This window comes from Gossypium hirsutum, chromosome A08 (genome assembly GCF_007990345.1).
Source record: "Gossypium hirsutum isolate 1008001.06 chromosome A08, Gossypium_hirsutum_v2.1, whole genome shotgun sequence".
Taxonomy (NCBI): domain Eukaryota; kingdom Viridiplantae; phylum Streptophyta; class Magnoliopsida; order Malvales; family Malvaceae; genus Gossypium; species Gossypium hirsutum.
In genome coordinates this window covers 25,575,892-25,590,738 of record NC_053431.1, presented here as the reverse complement: position 1 = coordinate 25,590,738, position 14,847 = coordinate 25,575,892, and the positions used below count along the sequence as shown (strand labels likewise).

At 32.0% G+C, this 14,847-nt stretch overlaps 1 pseudogene; it reads left to right on the top strand.

Moving 5' to 3' along the window:
- The first annotated feature begins 3,608 nt into the window (after positions 1–3,608).
- On the top strand, positions 3,609–13,457 carry LOC107908846 (putative inactive cadmium/zinc-transporting ATPase HMA3; annotated as a pseudogene).
- Positions 13,458–14,847: the final 1,390 nt, after the last annotated feature.

Below are 14,847 nucleotides of genomic sequence, written 5' to 3'. Positions count from 1 at the left end.
CAACTTAAGCACTTTATGCATAGAATTTCATCTCGAAATTTTCACACAATTATGCAATCATATCATGAGCTTCAAAATAATAATAAAATAAATTTTTCTACCTCAGATTTGTGGTTTCGCAACCACTATTCCGTTTAGGCCCTATTTCAGGATGTTACATTGTACCGGGAGATGTATCGGGTGACGCAACCAGGAAAAATCAAAATTGATGGTTGCATTTTACTATTGCAATCATGGGCGTGGTACCATTTCTATTTTTACATCCTCGAGCAAACTACCCGTACATATTCCCACTCGTAATAAGGTAAAATTTACTAGATATTTAAATAATAAAATTTATTTAGATAAATATTATTATGCTAACAAGTTATTTAAATAGGTGGAACCATGGGCCAAGTCAAGTGGGATTACCTGCTAAGCTTCAAGATATACAACTTTTGTTAGACCAACAATCAGAAACGGAGGTAAATATTTATTTAAAATTGAAACTAAATAATATTAATGTAGTTGATTTCATATTTAGTAGTATATATATAACTAATGTTTTTATCACGTTAATATAGTTTGAATGGATACGATACAAGGAGCCAAAAATTCGAGAAGTCATCCCCGATGAATTCTTTGTGAATTCTAACATATGGCACGTAAAGGTCCCATTGGTAGTGTACACTACCATTGAGATGCACAAGACCGATAGAGTGTTACGACAGTTCAGATTTCAGCAATCAATTCCCGTGGCACCTCAAGACCTTGATGTCTGCATCTTATCGACTTGCAGTGACCAAATGAGAATTAGTTGGTGTTTCACTCCCAACATATCAACATGTCGAATAATCAGTACGATTTCTTACCTACTTGTGAACCTATTACCACTCCAGAGTTAGCATGAGATCTAGAATTTATGTCATGGTTTAAGATCCATGACAAGCCATATTTGTGCGGAGAAGAGGCGAGGCGGCGACATTCCCATAGAGTAGGTCATGACAGCCTCCTTTAAATCCAAGGGCTAGCGATACGAGTACATCATCAGTGCCCACGCAAGAACCAGCACCGACGACCACAAAACCGATGCCTACACCACCCACAGGTCAATATGTACTGTCTTATTCTGTTGCGTATTCTAACCTTATCATCTTTACACAAGCACTATATATTGCACCACATTTTTTGCTTCTAGTCCTATATCAGGTTGGAGTGTAATACATCGAGGAATGTATTACACGCCTATGCCATCAACACCTTCGACAATGATGATGCCAACGACGATATATAGGCCATCTATGTTTCAGGCACCGACGGAGAGTCCACTCTTTATCCCATGAGTGTATGGGACTTAACATAGTTATGCTCATTCGTTGTTCGTAACGACCTCCTAGAACTTTGCTCTACTAAGCTGGGTCATCTTCCTAACCACTTATTCCTAAATCGAATGATGGATGATGGAAACTGAGAATGTAAGGATCACAATCGACTGAAGGCGAAGAAGAGGAGCTACCGAAGTCACAACCCCAACGACCAAAACCCCGCTCAGAGGCTGAACTAAAAAGGAATTCAGCCCGCAGCCGGCAACCAGCCAATGTGGCACAGATTTTGACCGGCATCCGGATTGATTGTATTGATGATTTTTATTCTTATGTTTTTAGAGGAAAATTGTTATCATTTAACAAATTTAAAGTTGATATTTGTTATCATTTCACAAAATTAAAGTTGATATTTGTTAGCATTTCACAAAATAAAGCTAATATTTGTTATCATTTCACAAAATCGCGCGTTTAGGAATTAATATTTGTTTTCTAGTTTGCATCTTCCTTGGTTGGTTTGACCTATCCCAAATATCCGTGTTATTGTGTATTTGAGTCGACATCAGTCGACCTTTTGGTTTGCAACGCAATGACCTATCGAGTAACAACTTAAATGGAGCACTTAATACAGGCGACCACATACGATTGGTGTAAATACGAATATTTTAAATATCGAATTCAATAATTACAATTATTATGTTAAAAGTTTAATCAATTTAAAATTTAAAACCCTAAACCCTAATTTTAAAACCCTAACCCTAAACTTACCACACTAAAAAACCTAAAGCCCTAATATAGCTAGAAGCGTTTTCCCTAAATCGGCCTATTCCCATAAGTATTCCAAAAATCAGCCTATTCCGGTAATTAAAAAAAACAACATTTTTGGGTAATTTAATAGTTTTAAAACAATATTTTATTTTTGAATTTTGAATTTTAAAGAGTTTTATTTTTTCATATTTTTAAAAATACATTTTTAAATTTTTATGATTTTTTGTTTAAAATAAGAAAAAATATTATTTTTTAAAAATTATATATTTTTAAAGGGTGTGGATCAAACTGACAAAAAACTATAAATGTTTAGGGTTAAAAAATTGTTTTACCATTGATATTGTTAACTTTAATGTGCAAATTAAATGAACAAACCAAAATTTTTAAATAAAAAAAATACAAAGACTTAATGTCTCAAAAAAAAGTATAAGGTCTAAATTTTGAAAGAGTACAGTGACATATGATATATTTAAACCAATTCAATATATATATTTTTTTATGTAATGCCTAGAACTACTCATAACTCCTTCTCATTTTTAAATAAGAGGATAAATACATTTCAACATGCTCAAACTCATGTCTTCCTAAATAAATAACAATACTAATATTAATTAGGTTAAAATTCAATCAACAATTTTATATAATTTATATCTATCCAAAAAAGTTTACATGGTCATATAAAATTATATGATTTGTTTTTTAAAAGCAATTATATGATTTGCTATTATATCATAGACATATTATTTTTTTGTCACAATTAAAACGTTACCTCTTTCGTAAATTAATTTAGATACGATGCTACAAATTTTAATTCTAAATTTTTAAGGAAAGACTGTAGAATACATAAAGAATAAGGAAGGGTTAATTTGATGTTTGTGGATTCATATGTGGATTCCATTCCGACCCCATAACTGATTCTCCACTATCTCCTTCTGTCTCTTCTGTTAAAGAGATGAGATGAGTGCACTATATTCCCCCTATACAGAATCAAATCAATTTCACTAGTAGTTTGGCCACAATTCTTTAGACCTTTGATTTCTTAAAAGTATTTTATTAGGTTAAAAGCAATATTTGAGTTTGAATTTCATATTCGATTTTGAGTTTTTTTTTTATTCATTTAAACTTCAATGAAAAAATAAATGAGAAGCTACAAAATTAACTTAAACAAAAAAAAAATTAAAACCTAAATATTAGGATAAGTGCCTAATTCATATATTGGTATAAAAATAATTATCAAATTTAAAAATTAATATGGATAAGTCGATTGAGTCTTAACTCGACTAGTACGTGGATTGTTGTCTTGTTGTCAATGTATGATAACGTGGATTCGAGTGCCTTAAGCATATTATCCTCCTATTTATGAGTTGAGGAAGAGACTATAGATAATTGACGAGAAAAAATAAATATGATTAAAATCTATAATGAAATTATTAAAAAAATTAATATTAAAAAAATAATTCAAACCTCCTCTATGTAAACCATTGCCAAATTCTTATAAAAATGCATTAACCCTGTTTTCTTTTACTTGAATTTTTTTTTTTTACCTCCATAATTGTCACCTCGAAACGTTCCCCTCCCAAGGCTCCCCAACGATCTCTACTTAAACCATCCTACTACCAACCTCTCTTCTTATACCTCTCTCTCCTCTCCTCTCCCCAATCCATTTTTCCTTTACATTTCAAAGGTAATTTTTCTAACTCTAAAAACTCTTCCTTTCAACTACAAATATAAAGAAATGTACGTGTATATATATATTTCATCGTTTCAGTTTGTTCTCTTCCTTCCTTAGTAAGTTTGTGGCCAATTTTGTGGCTTTCATTTCATGAGCTTTCTTTTCTCTTCTCTTCGTATTTCATTGCTCAAAATTTTGCTTCTCCTTTTTGTTTCACATTAAGAAACTTCAATACCCATTTCTAAAAGATCTGCAATTCGAATCATCTTCTTTTTTTTTCAGAATTAAAACAGGTAAAGAAGAGTTTATTATAAAAGAAATGGTTGCAAACAAAAACCTGCAGAAGAGCTACTTCGATGTGTTGGGTCTCTGCTGCTCATCTGAGGTCCCTCTGATAGAAAACATTTTGAAATCTCTTGAAGGTGTGAAAGAAGTGTCTGTGATTGTTCCTACCAGAACTGTCATTGTTCTTCATGACAATCTCCTCCTTTCTCAGCTTCAAATTGGTAATTCCAAACTTAATTCTTCTTCTTTTAATTTATGTTTACATTTTAGCAATTTATTCTTTTCAAACTATAACTAACACATTTGTGTGATATAAAAGTACAATTTGATCTTCTTCTTATTACTATTTTATATGTGATCTTATCAATTCTTAAACGTTTTATTTTTGTTTTTTGTTTTTAAATATGAGGTTAAAATATAATATTTTAATTTTTGTGATGCTTTTGGAAGGGGAGTTAATTTAACTGCCAAATATGAGTGGAATCTTACCTCACCAATGTTGTAACCTGAATTTTTATCTTATTTTTTTATTAGAAGGATGTGATTTCTTTTTATTAGTTTGTCTGCAATGCTATATATTAAACAATTTATTAACAAAACAAAAGTTTTTTTTTTTTTGGAAAAAAAGAGAAAGCAAAAGATAGAGAGAAACCGGACGATGGGCCATGTGATTCACATGACTTGCGGGACTCTACTTGTATAACTGTGTTCCAATATTTCTGCTTATTCTACACTCCCTTTTTATTGATATTATTTATAAAATATTTTATTCATAACAAACTAACTAATCATCGCATAAAAACTAAATAAGCCTATTTATGTCTTTCAAAATCTTTTATACTTGTCTTTTTTAGATGAAATCTATTGTTTCGTAAAAAACGCTGTATACTGTTTGAAAAAAACAAACAAACTATCATTTTTTTAAAAATTTGTATACACTCACTAATTATGAAAATATATACTTTTAAAAAATAATATTTTAAATATTAAATAAAATTCTAATGATAAATCAGTTTAAATATTACATAAAATTTGATTTAGTTGTTTTTTTCCCATGACATCTTACAGAAAAACTGACACTGAATCCTGTTTTCCCGAATAAAAGAAAAAGTAAAAGGTTAAAAAGGCCTCTAAATTTTATTCTAGTCTTATACTTTCTTTACAGCTAGATAAGTATTTTATCATTTGATTTCTACTTAATAAGCCCTTATGTTTTAATGGCAGGTCAAGGTTTATTTAGGTATATATAAATTAAAAGTTAGAGACTTCATTAGGTATAAGTTATTAGAATATAAGTTAAAAACAAATGAAAACCTGATATATAAGAAGTAAGTGAGTTACTTAAATAAAGTGGTAATGTTTAAGCCGAAATTAAAACTAAAATTAAAATAATAGCATCTATAAAATTTTGAAATTGAAGTATAGAATAGGTTAAAATTAAAATTTAATGAAAAGTTCAAAAAGTGATAGTCTTATACTCTTATTGACATTCAGAAATTATCAAATCTTTTTTATAAAAAGTTTTAAATAATAAATAATTTATATAGGGAGTAATGAGAAGTGGAATAATGGTATTTATCAGCGTTGTATAATAATTAAATAATCTCGTCTCAAGTTTAAAATTTTCATGATGAATAATAATTTACTATCTCCCAACAAATTTTCTCTATTAAAAGCCTAAGTAGTTATGGTCGAAGTTGTAATATAACTGAGTTGGAACGGAATAATATTATATGTTTCACTTTCTCAAAAACAACTGCTTTACTTTTTTAAAAAAGAGAAGAAAATTTCTAATCCCATATCAACTTCTTTTAATCAATTATTATATATCATGATTACATAACTCTGAAGAAATTGCTAAAAAAAAAATAGATGAACATTAAATGCCAAAAGCAATATTACTTTTGACAATAATTATGAAAAACTTTTCTTGTTTAACATCATTACGTAATATGTATTACAACTCATAAGGAATTTTCAATTTCACATAAATATGTATATTTTTGTTAATAAAAATATATGATATATGCTAGTAACCTCTTGATGTTGTTGTGTAGCTTCCATATATATACTGTATATGATTTGCTATTTTTTTAATTTACGCTATGTTTAAATTAGGGTAAGAGGAAAGAAAGCAAGGCAAGTTAAGGAAATTGATTTCTTTTTTTATTCTCTTGTTTGAGCAATACATTTTTTATACGAATTTTTTTCTATAAATTTCATTTTTTTCTTTCATTTTCTTTTTATAAATTGACCACTGAATTTTTTTATATCATTTTAAATAAATTGTTTTAAAATTAATTAAAGTAAACAAAAATAATTTAAGTGATCCAAAGCATGAATAAAAAGTATAATATCGTGCATTATTTAACGTTAAAATATTTAAGAATGAATTTTGGGAAATTATTTGATAGTGGAGTTTTTAAAATCTATAAGTAAAGTTAAAGTTGGACAAGTGTTTTATAAAATGTAGTAAATATATATATAAGAGATACATTAGTTGTTTGTGGAATAAAAAACACAATATTAATGTACCAAATATTTACCCTAAAATTTTTTAAATAAAAATATTAAAATTATATCAAATATGTATTCATCGTATCAAAGTCTATCGTATGATACACATGGATTTGTATGGACTGCCACTTTTGTATGATGAAGTAGATTTTCTATAAAAATAGATATAAAATTTGTAGTGAATCTTACTATACGTATCGAATACTATATTATATCAAAACCTATGTAGAGAACCACCATTTATTTTCCCTTTTTTTCTTAGGGTTCTGCCACCAAATAAAAATAATTTAATATATATAAATCTTTTGATTATATAGTGAAGGCTCTAAATCAAGCAAGACTGGAAGCAAATGTTAGAGCACATGGGGAGATAAAGTACCAGAAAAAATGGCCTAGCCCTTTTGCAGTGGTTTGTGGGTTGTTGCTCTTGTTATCATTTTTGAAGTATGTGTACCATCCTTTACAATGGCTTGCTGTGGGAACTGTGGTTATTGGCATCTACCCTGTTCTTTTCAAGGGATTTGCAGCTATTACACATTTCAGGATCGATATCAACATTCTCATCCTAATAGCAGGTAATATTTCATTTATTTTAAACTTAATTTCTCCTCCAATCAACTCTTTAAACAAAATTACAATATTCTTATAGGATTATATGTATATTTATTCTCAACAAAAAGATCCCAAAGATGTGAAACAACTTGATTAAACTTGGAGTAAGGTGATACTTTAGTATCTTTATATGGAATTGAGGTGCTTTCCGAAAAGTTAATAGTACCTTGGATTTTAGAAAATAAATATGTGGGACAATTGCTTTTATAAAGCATATTGATTTCTTGTTAAAATTAGAAATGGTTTTATACAAGTTTAATGGACTATAAACGCAGCAAAATCGTTAACTTTGTGGTTTCTCTTTGCTTTTGTTTCTTTATTGTCGGTTTCTTCAATTTTTACTCTTTTCTTCTTTTTTGTGGATTATCTTTTTTTTTTCTCTTTTTAATACTTTTTGTTTGTGGGTTTACAATACTTTGCATTCCTTTTGAGGTGGAGTCCTACCCTTTAAAATCCAATCCGTCTTTTCAAGTAAAGCTTCTCACGTTTCGTGACAAAATGGTAGAGTCGGAGGAAAAGCCAAATGTTCCTTGTTTTTATACACATGCATACTTACATAACGAGTCTTCTAAATTGTTGTTTGAATAAAGTTGAATAGATTGAAATATTAATTTAGAGAAAAAAATTAATTAATTTACTCATAATTATTTGGAATCAATTTAATAGAATTAAAGAAAAAATAATTTAATCTATTAAAATGATATTCCCTATTTTTAATATATATATTTTTAAATATTTATGAATTTTTAATAATTTACTTAATTAAATAAAAAATTAATGATTTGGCTTGTTCTAAAATCTTTCCATGAAATTTTGTGCTTTGAGTTGATTGATTGTGATCAAAAGATTCTTATGAGAATCTTGGATTTACTATATAACATTTTAAAATTTCAATAATCAGCTTAAATTATTTGCATTTGAGTCATAAGTCTAGAAATTTAAATTGGACTGTTTTCAAAACATCTATTTCTTTGTGGTTTTAGGGTGGAAAATTTTGGGTTTGGTCAATTACATTTTCAGGTTTGATCATACTGCGAAGAATTTTTTAAATTGAAAATAGATTTACGAGATCAACGTTGGTGTATTTTAATATGTCGGACACCCTAATTCCTCTTCCTCACAGTCTCGCTGGGGACTTTGATTTGACAACCAACAATTCCAAAAAGAACAAAAGAAATAAAAATCCATTGCTATGTAGAAAAACAGTTCATATCCACTTGCGTAGGCAAAATAAATAAATAAAACTACTCAAAAGAAGAAACAGACTATTTCTAGAAGCTACCATGGGGGTGCAGTTTTACATTTAATGAACGGTCACTACTTTCCTTTCTTTTATAATTTAAAAAAGATTTGAAGATAAATGAATAATTCCATCTTCAAATGAAATATTGATTGGGTTTGATTTGAAGAAAATTTAAATTCGATTCTTCCCTATTGAATCAATTTTAACAATTTAAATTATTAATTGATTGGAATTTAGTTATAGTAATATTTGACTTAAATGTCTTATGAACTTTTTGAATTTTAAATTTTTAATATATATTTTAGATATTTTTTATTATTAAATTGAATTATTACCTTTTATTATATTATTAATTTTAAGTTTAATTATCGAGCTGGGTCTAAATATGCACAAATTTAATCGAGCTCGAATTCAAGCTTTAGTATTAAAATTAATAAACAAGCTTAATTGACTTCAAGTTCAAGTAGCCCAATCATATCTAAACGTAAAAATAATTGTAGCTTGAATCAAATATAAAACTCTATATTTAAATTCAAACTCAAACTTCACAATATTTAAACCTTGCTTTACTTAGATTACATTCCTGTTCTTATAGGAAAAAAAGGTATTTTGAATATATATATATATATTTTTTTTAATGCTGATGCATCTTTGATTTTGGCTGTTAATGATCTAAGTTAGACTGGGTTGGCTTGACATTGCAATTGGACCTGTTTTAATAGTAAACATCGAATGTGGTCATTAAATTTGTTATCATAAAAAATTTATTAGATTTAGAAGTATCTGTGAGAAAGGAAATATATTTTTGCAATTGCGATTAGAATCCATACATGGTTTTCCATGGAGAACACGAAACCTCAAGAAAACTACAATTTTAGTCCCTTAAGGTTTCCAATTAGAAGTTGATTTTTGAGACCCCAACCAACCATAAGTTTTTGTTCTGCCTTTTCCCTCCTTTGAGCACTGCCACGAAATGAGACGGAAATTTAACCAATTTGGATGCCTTTAATTGAGTGGTGCTACCATACACTTCATAAAATGTTGCTATATCTGTCCGGTCTATTTTATGATTTCTCCCAATCTAACTACTTAAATCATGTTTCCTCATCTCAAATATGTACAGGTTATCATGCACGTTACAAATATTGATTATTAATTATTATTATTAGAAGCTACTATAATGAAATGTATTCGATAAGATATTTGTGTTTTCAGATGTTGAAATCAAAGTTATATAGGTATCACACCTGTTAATTAGATGAGTCAGGTTAGTTTTGTGTTGGGTCAATTTGGATAGAATGAAATTAAATTTTAAAATTTTTGGATTATTTTGGTAGCAAATTAACTAATTCGACTTATAAATCGGTTATCATAAACTATGAGGACCAAGTTATGATAAATTAAAATAAAATGACTAACTTCCTAGTTTCTTTAAAATAGAGGGATGAAATTTATAATTAAACAAAAATTATAATTTTGTTTTTTAAATAAATAAATTTATTTTTGGTTATAGAGTAATAAAAAATGTGTTGAGGAAAATGCTGGGGGTGCATTGAGGTTAGTGTTGATTTGTCTTGAACAATGGCTGCTATTTATTTTACAGTGATAGGGAGCGTTGCAATGAAAGACTACACTGAAGCTGGCACCATAGTCTTCCTCTTCACCACTGCGGAATGGCTTGAGTCAAGAGCAAGCCATAAGGTTAGCTCTAAATTGCCTCTAACGCCACTAAGAATAAATTTAGTAAATAGCAGTAATGTAAAGTTTATATATATATATATATTTTTTTTTGCATGTATGTTTTTTCCTTGGCACTTGTTCGCTCTTCAGTTTTAGAATTGGCTTTGATATGCTGAAAACATTAATAAGTTTAGTTAGAAATAAAATGTTGAAATGTATAAGCATGGTTTCTCGCTCAATTTCAGGCTAGTGCTGTGATGTCATCGTTGATGAGAATAACTCCTCAAAAAGCAGTCATAGCTGAGAATGGAGAAGAAGTGGATGCTGATGAGGTCAAGTTGAACACTCTTCTGGCAGTCAAGGCTGGTGAAGTTATACCAATTGATGGAATTGTTGTAGATGGGAGGTGTGAGGTGGATGAGAAAAGCCTCACCGGTGAATCACTTCCGGTTACCAAAGAAAAGGATTCAACTGTTTGGGCTGGCACCATCAATCTAAATGGTTGCAACTCAGTTTCTTCTTCTTTTCTCTCTAAGCTCATTCAGTTTTGATGCTGACAAGGCTTGTTTCGCTTTTTCTATAGGTTACATCAGTGTTAAAACTACTGCTGTAGCTGAAGACTGTGTAGTGGCTAAAATGGCAAAGCTGGTGGAGGAAGCTCAAAACAGCAAATCTAACACCCAAAGATTTATAGACAAATGTGCTCAGTTCTACACCCCAGGTTGGTTCATTTTCATCTAGATTTACAAGCTGCCTTTGATTGCAATCCAGCCTTTGCTTTCCTACTGCTCATCTTATGGAAACTATTTGCAGTAATTATAGTTGTATCTGCCGCCATTGCTGTGATTCCAGCTGCACTTAGAGTGTAAAACCTTCATCACTGGTTTCACTTAGCATTGGTAGTGTTGGTGAGTGCTTGCCCATGTGCGCTTATCCTTTCTACGCCTGTTGCAAGTTTTTGTGCACTTACAAAGGCAGCAACGTCAGGACTTCTAGTTAAGGGTGGCGACTATCTTGAAACTCTTTCCAAAATTAGGATCACAGCTTTTGACAAAACTGGTACACTTACGAGAGGTGAATTTATCGTCACCGATTTTCAACCTCTTTCTCAAGATATAAGCTTGGACACATTGCTTTACTGGTACGCTCTTCATATTTACCTCTTCACTGGATAGCAGTAGTGAATGTTAAACAGCAACATCAAGGTTTGCATTTCAATGGATACTAATATTAGTTATAATATTTTTAAAAGGGTTTCTAGCATTGAGAGTAAGTCAAGTCATCCAATGGCAGCTGCACTAGTAGATTATGGAAGATCCCATTCAATTGAACCCAACCCTGAAACGGTTGAGGATTATCAAAACTTCCCTGGGGAAGGTATTTATGGGAGAGTTGATGGCAGAGATATTTACATTGGAAGCCTAAAAATTTCAGTGAGAGCCCACGGAACAGGTGAAAACTTTGTAATTAGGTTCATATTTATTTGTTTCTGCATTTCTATCTATTTATTTGTGATATCAATTTCATATTTATTTATGTTATACTTTCATGTCAAGTGTAACATTCTCAATTTTTGACATGCAGTTCCAACTCTAGAAGGGAATATGATGAAAGGGAAGACCATTGGGTTTGTATATTCTGGAGCAACCCCTGCTGGAATCTTCAGTCTTTCAGATGCTTGTCGAACTGGTGTTCTAGAGGCAGTCGAGGAGCTTAAGTCAATGAGGATAAAAGTGGCTATGCTTACAGGAGACAATCAATCTGCAGCCATACATGTACAAGAACAGGTGCACTTCGACTTTTCGCTTTCGTTTATTAGGAAAGGATGGCATGACATTCATAATTCAATAATGACGACTCAAGGAACTAGTTTGAAATCTTGTGAACAAATTTTGTAGACTTCATCTCTTGTCTCCTTGAATTTGATATCCTGTTTTTCTTGGTTGATAAGATAACATGAATTACATATCTTGCAGCTGGGGAACCGTCTAGACGTAGTTCATGCAGAACTTCTCCCTGAAGACAAGGCAAGAATAATCAAAGAATTTAAGAAAGAAGGGGCAACGGCAATGATTGGAGATGGTGTCAATGATGCCCCTGCACTTGCTACAGCCGATATTGGCATCTCTATGGGCATTTCAGGTTCGGCACTTGCCACAGAGACAGGGCATGTGGTTCTCATGTCAAATGATATCAGAAAGATTCCAAAAGCTATCAAACTGGCAAGAAAGGCTCATAGGAAAGTGATTGAGAATGTAATTCTGTCAATCAGTACTAAGACGGCTATTCTTGCTTTGGCCTTTGCTGGTCATCCACTTGTGTGGGCAGCCGTTCTTGCCGATGTTGGAACATGCTTGTTGGTGATCTGTAATAGCATGCTCCTTTTGCGAGGAAAACACAAAGATGGAAGAAAATGTTGCAAATCTTCAGCTGCAGCGCATACAAACAAGCATGGATGCAAAGCCAGTCATTGCGACTCTTCTCATAAGCACCAAGATGCTAGTTTAGACAAAAAGGTCCAAAAGGCATGTGAGCCGCCAACATGTTCTTCTGAGAGATGTGCCTCAAGATGTCATTCTGGCCTTTTTAAAACGGATTCCCCTTCAAATTCACGCGGGAGCGACAAATGTGAAGACTTGGGAAGGACACACGATGGTTCTGTTATCCGTGAAGCAAAGTACTGCGACCAGGGAAGCTGTCACTTGGTCAATCACAAGATTGAGGCCCAAAATTTGCCCAGAAAATGTTGTTCAGGCCGTGGGAGTTTGGACTTGGGTAAAGAAGCCAATGCTCTCCATGGGGCAAAGCAATGCCACCAGGGCCATTTACATCAATATTCATCATCTACTCCGGAAGAAGAACAGCGAGAGACTAAAAATGATCATTGTCATTCTACTCATTGTCGTGAAAACCACGTTGAGATCCATGGTAACAACCTTACAGCTTTTGGAAACTTGGTAGAACATCGTTGTTTGGAGAGTCTAAATCAAAGGGCTCATCTTGATTCACACGAGCCAACTCACACTGCCATAGACATTACAATGAATCCAGACGAGGTGCATGGTTGTGCGAATGTGGAGAAGAGAGAATTGGGTGGTTGTTGCAAAAGCTATATGAAAGAATGTTGTGGTAAGCATAAGCATGGACGATTTAGACCTGGCTTAACAGATATTATCACTGAATAGAAATGTTTTAACTTTGATAACAAAGAAATGGAAATTATGACAGGTACTTAAGAATGTTTCTCGTTTTTTAATTTGTAAAACGTTTCATAGATCATTATGGTATATGCACCCAAGTTCGAGGATATCTAAGATTGCTTCATCTCACTTGTAAACTTGAATTCAAATATTACAACAGAAAGTCATGACTTGGTCTCTCTTCTAGTTTGCTTTATTTTGTATCAAATGATGGTGATTGCCTTATCTGCCTTGCATGCCCTTGCAACAATAAAGAATTGTCAAAAGTGGTTTGGTTAATTCACATGGATAGAAAAGAAGCCTTATAGTTGTATAGGCCCAAATCTGCCCGGACCCGTATGAAAACAAAAACAGAAAATCAAAACCAAAATAATAAATAATTAAATAAACTAAATAATAAAAAGTCCAATTATCAGTCCATTACATATCAGACCCAATAGCCTAGTTACAAGCCCATTTACAAAACAATCTAGCCCAATCAAATAACTCAAAGTTCAAGGCCCAAACGGCCCGAAATATTTTAGGAGCAGAAACCCTAGGGTTTCTTCCCCTTTGCGCCGCCCGAACAGCAGCTTCAGCCTCCTAGCGCCACAGCCACGCCTGTGCTTCCGTACGCCAGCGCACAGTCTCGTACATGCGCCACGCATACCCCGTACCTGCAAGAAGAGACAAACGCACAGCAAAACAAAAAAAAAATATTGTATTTTTTTTATTTATTTCTATCATTTTAATCCCTTCAGCTATAAAGGCAAGGGATTTCATCGTTTGTAAGGTTACACACACTGAGAGAAGCATATTGAAAAGAAAAAAATTTCAAAAACAATTCAAAAGGTGATTTCCGATTCAAATTTCTGAGATTTTTCTTTTTCTTCTTTGCTCAGTTTCTTTCTTTCTGGATTTTCTTTTGTTCTTTCACATTTGAATGTATAAAAGGAAAAGGAAATGAAACCTTTACCTTGTAAATATGCCATGAGATCTCTTCTGCTTCGTTGAAATCGAGGTACGAGGGGAGTTGAAGGCAGAAAGAGAACGACCTTGAGACTCGAACAGGTTGATCACCGTTCATTGCGGCGGATTGACATTGTAGAGGAAAGATTAGGGTTCGGTTGAAGGAAATGAAACGGGGAGGCTAGGGTTTTAGTTCAGCCGAATAGAAGCATTGTTTGGGCATTATAAAAAACCAGAAACGACGCTGTTTTAACCAATTTTGATGGTTTATAAATGACGTCGTATTAACCATACCCGACCTAATCTGGTTATTCGCCCCTGGGATCCGCGTGTTTCTGCGGAGAGGGTTAATTACGCGCGAGGTCCTCCTTTTCTGTACGATTGCTCAATTGTGCCTTATGCATTTTACTTTGTTTTTTTTTAATTTTCCCTGTAATTTGCACATGTTTGCACTTTGGTCCGTGCCTCAGCGTTGCGTTTTAGGGTTTGAATTATTTCCAGATTTGGTCCCTGCGCATTCGCACATGTTGCACGCTGGTCTTTTTTTTATTTTAGCAGTTCATTTCATTTATAATTTGACCCTTCCATTTTAATTCTATTTTAATTGAGTTTCCTTTTTTT